This window comes from Chlamydotis macqueenii, chromosome 7, assembly GCF_036417535.1.
Source record: "Chlamydotis macqueenii isolate bChlMac1 chromosome 7, bChlMac1.mat, whole genome shotgun sequence".
In the NCBI taxonomy this organism is placed as follows: Eukaryota; Metazoa; Chordata; class Aves; order Otidiformes; family Otididae; genus Chlamydotis; species Chlamydotis macqueenii.
The window spans coordinates 29025135-29030220 of record NC_141562.1 but is presented as its reverse complement, the minus strand read 5'-3'; positions in this window follow the sequence as shown (position 1 = coordinate 29030220).

The following is a 5086-nucleotide window of genomic DNA, read 5'->3' as shown; positions in this document are numbered from 1 at the left end:
TGCGCCCCGCTCACCCCTCACGCAAACAAAATGGCGGCAGAGACTCCCCCACCCCGACCCGGCGCGAACCATTCAGCACGCGGTGGAGGGGGAGGTGCAGAACACAGAAAGCACCCCTTCTCCAGCGGTGAAAGACATTGAAAGGGAAAGTAGGGAGTCACCTTTCTTTAATCTTCTAAAGTGGCTCACCGGCGTTTTTGAAGGTGCTCTGAAGAGGAGAAGGAGGGTGACACTGCCACCCCTCGCAGTAGGAGTCCCCCCCAGGGAGTTGGGAAAAGTGGTTTCTCCCGCTGAGGGGCGGGTTGGGCGCCAAAGGCAAGTGTGAGCTGAGCGGGGGCTAAGCGGCCGCGCGGGAGGGGGCGCGCCGCTGCGCGCCTGCAGGGGGCGCTGCTGGGCCAGGGGCCAGTTTGACTCCGGGAAGAAATGCGCTACACGCAGGGCCGTGTCCTCTCGCGAGGTGGAGGGGCGGTACAAGTGCTCACTGGGAATGTGAAATAAAACCTTGATCTTAAATTCTGTCTTTTATTCGAGTGGCTACAAAAAACGCTATTTAAAAAAAAAAAAAGAAGAATTAGCAACATTAGGGCCAGCAGCTGGGTCCTGGCGTGCCCACTCGCCCGCGGTGTGCCCCCTCGCCCAGCCATCCCACCAGGCCGGAGGCTCTGGGCCTGCCAGCGGCTGTGCAGGGCTGGGATTGTGGGGATGTGAGGTGTGAATTTCAGTGCCTTCTCCAATTTTTAGCTTATTTACATCTGGTTTTGCTCTTTGTTCTCACTGTGCAGGCTCCAGTCCCTCCAGCGAGGCAAGACGAAGTCGCGTGGGCAGGGCCCAGCCGCCTCTAGGTGCAAGGTACTTGAGAGCCAAGCTCGGCCTCTGCTACGAAAAGCCTGAGCAAAGGCAATTCTGTGCCCAGGGCAAGCAGAGTAACATGAATGGTGCAAATTATTGTCAGGAAAACACAAATATTAGCTTGAGTCTGTACCCACCCCAAAGCTAACTCCCAGAGAGCCGCTATTCCGCTCCCCAAAGGAGCTGTCAAACACACACAAAAAAGCAAAATTAGGGAAGAGAAACATTAATTTTCTTCTAATCTCTTTCAGTTACAGTAATTTCAGGTGTTATTGTGCCAACAGTAGGGGAACGACATCTCAGAGAAAACGCAATTTTCAATTTGACAGTACTCCTTCAAAAATGCAGCTGTAGCCAACGTTTCTATACACACAGTACAATTCCTGTACTGATCCTCTTAACACTAAGAAAAATTAGATTTAAACAGAACGTTCTAGTTCCTACCTCTCCTAGAATAATAAGTGGATGAATTACTTTCCTTGCTTAACCGGAAAATCTCCCCAGTCCCAACCATTACGTAACTACCATGTAATGAAACGGTTTTACTAAAGGCTCATCAAGAGGCTATTGTAACAGATGTCACCTGCACCTTTAGCGAAATGGTTCATTGTTTCTTCAGAAAACAGTGCTTAAAAAACTAAAGCATTGGATGATTGCTTCACAAACAAATTCTGCATGAAAATTTCCTGCCTGACTGTTCTGCTTTTGCTTTTAAATAGCTCAATTCAATGGTACTTGGGAGAAGAAAATATTTTATCGATTTGCGTTTTCAAAATCCCTTTCATTTTAGAGCTTTGGAGAATTTTAAATACTTAAATGGGTCTCACAACGTCTTTCTGGGATTGTTTGTGGAATTTACTTGTCACTTTTTCTGGGGAGAAGTGAATTACAGATGCCACTACTTTGGGTCCCAGCTGCCTGGCCCATCCAAGCGGACTTGGTCGCAGCGGGGAGAAGAGTTTAGAAAAGAAAGCGATGTTGAATTCCCCACTTTTCCTCACAATGCACTTAAACAATCCTATACACAGTTAAAAGAATTATTTATATATATTTTGGTGTAAATATTGGCTTGTAAATAAATTGCACAAATTTACAAAGTCTAGATAAACTTGTAATTTTCAAGTCAACCCGTGAAGCACTCGGGGCAGAAAACAGCGATGTTTTATGTGTTTGTGCCTCCGTTGGCACCGCACAGCAGGCAGTGCAGTGTGACCTCTGCTGAAACAGGTCAGCGAAGGTTTTGTTGCAGCAAGCAGCTGGGACATCTCCTCACTAACAGCCTTCTCCTTCTCCTCAAGGGTAGGACCATCCTCTGTTACTCATCCCTGTTTCTCAGGGCAGTAACAGGCATAGAAAAGTTTTTAAATTGAAAGTTTTAAAGTTAATTCCTCTTTTCTTCTTTTAGAGGTATAGGATGCCTTGAGTCATGTTTTCGAGCTTTCCTTTGTAGTTCAGAAACTTATTTTCACTTAATCATAGGCGCCCAGAGCAAGGATTGAATCTTTTTCACCTAAAGAGGGAGCTCAGAGTCACCAGAGTGACCATCAGCTGGGGAAAATTTTGCCTTTTCTTTTGACTGCTGTACTGACGTTATTGTGCCAGGATGCACCAAGTCCTCCTGAAAACCCTGGCTCAACTTGAAGCTCTAAGAGCTGAGATGCCACAAGCTGCTGGTCCACATCTGGTGCCCCAGACAGCTCCCTGTTGTCGCGGTGTACCAAGAAGTGCATCACCCTCTGTATTATGAGTGGGCACAAATAAGGACCTGGGATCTTTTTTTTTATCCCCAGGTGTTCATTCCCTCTTGAGAACTTTGGATATACAGTGTACTCCTGCGGTTTGGGGATGACTTATGTGTGCGTACGGATGTGCACAGACACCAGGCTATATTTATTCATAGGAATAAAATCATATCTCACTGATATTTCACCACCAAACACTCCCACCAGTGTGATGTGCTTGCAAAAATACCAGCTGTATTCATTAAGGATTAAGTGACAAATGATTATCTAGTTCAGAGTGCTTCAAATACAGGCCCCTGCATACAGGTTTTGTCACATAGCTTTTAGACGTTTGTATTTGAGGGAGTGGAGGGGTGGGGTGGGATAGGTGTTATATTTTTTGTTCTTCTTCTGGTTTTGTAGTCCATGCTGAAAATATACACCCAACCCAAGGGCGATGCATGTCATCTTTATTCTGTCAAGCTACCGTGGCTGCAGGAGTGCAGAAAGCTGATGGCTTGTAAAACAGCACACTTTATTCAGAACCTTGAAACATACAATCAGTTCTTACTACGCCTGGAGTTCACCAAGCTTCAGTAGGTGCTGCAGAGCTTTTTTCTATGGCCCTGTTTTATATGCAGTGTTTTTTCTATAAATATGCTAGAATTAAACATTAGCATTAGAAAGAAAAAAGTGAGAACGTTGCTTTAATTCATCTGGGCTTCATTGGCATAAAAACACATCAAGCATTCCTATCATGAAGCTTAACAGGAACATATAGATGGGATGTCAACTCTGTAGTATTTTTTTTTTCTTGTCAAATAGTAAAATATCTCTTAGAAAAAAAAGCTTGTTAAACATATTGGGGGGGGAAGCAGTTGAAGGGTATTATTAACCTCTTCTATTACCACTTTTAGTTGTGAACCAACATGTGTAAAGACTGCATTCATTGATGCAATCACTGAGGCATTTACTGCCGTTTTTAAATGACTGTAGAAATCAGTAGGCTCATTATAACATAAATCAATTGTGCTTCATCACTTGAAGTCAGTAGCAAGTGGCAGGAGAGGCAGAGCACTGCTGGGGACAGTTCTTCATGTTGGCATCACCGCAGAACCTCAGGAGAAAACTGAATAACCAGGCTTTGGTTAGACACTTTGGTGAGACCCTGCAGAAGCCGGTGTTTAGTTGCACTCTAACACACAGCCAAGATATTCTGATATTCTAATTTCAGTTTGCAAAACGAAGGCAGAGAGAAAGTATCTTGCCCAAGGTCAAGCAGGGTAACCTCTCCTCCTAAACTGCCCATGTCAAGCACAAATCCTAAGGCAGCAAGGCCATAGAACGTCTTTCTCTCACCTTTGAATTCAGTGGAGATTCCAGCAGGTGAGGGGAGAGAAATCTGCCCTTTCTGAGCAGACTGGGCATGCACGTTGGTCTCAGTGCACTCAACCCACCAGGCTTTCGAGGAAAGAGGAGAACTTATTCTGAAAAACATGCGAAAACCACACATAGGTTTCCTTTCATGGAGATTTTTTTTCTTGTGCAAAGTTACCAAGCTTGTTTGCCCTCAAGCCCTGTAGTCACTCCTGCACCTTCTGATGCAAGAGTCTGACCCCTCACCAGAACCTGCAGAAACAGCTGTATCTTTGCCAGCGAGCAACTGCCTGCCGAACCCTTAGAAGAGGAAGCCTTAAGCCTGCAAGACCCTTGAAAAGCTCTGTTTGATAAGGGGTGGATGTAATTACAGGTTCAGATACTGGCTGCACAGCGTCAGTCGGTGATATCTGTGTTGCAATGGTGGGCACCCATTTCCACCACCTGCAGGCCCTTTTCTTGCTCTTTTTTGTCTCCAGTGCCAACATTGCAGCAGGCGGTGAACATCCCTGCTCCCAGCCCGCAGCTGCAGTGGGCCCTGAGCGATGCAGGGCGCGATGCACTTTAAGACACTGATATACCTATAGACAAAGTGCAAAAGTGGAAGCGGTGGTGATACCGGCGCTTGTTCCTGTGATTTCAGAGGAGGAGAGCAGAGCAGTAGCCACTCAGTCGCTGCTGCTAGCCCAGCCCCGGGAGGCAGCCGGGCAGCGGGTAGCCATATGCCTCCACCGCCCAGCATCGTGTGTGGATCATGAGCTCTCCTCCGCGAGGCGGCTGCCCTGCTGCCCTGCGCTTTATGAGCTGCGGTGGGTGGAAGGGCAGCCACCCTGCCAGGCTCCGGGAGACCTGCTAAGCTCGCCCATTATCTCCTCACTGTGGGTGCTCTGCCAACCATGAAAAGCACTGGAGTCTTTTTTCACTTTTCCTTTTCCGACTCTATTTCTATTCACATTAAACAACTCAAAACAGTCAGGCAGTTTCTTTTAAAATTTTTTTTTAAAGTTTGTCTTGATCTTTATAATCCTTTGTGTAAAGATAAATTATTATTGTTAACTGTTAAGTATTCATCCATAAACCATTCATCCAACAACAGTTTCAGAAAGTGAACATGCTTGTCAAGAAGAGAGTGGCAGGGT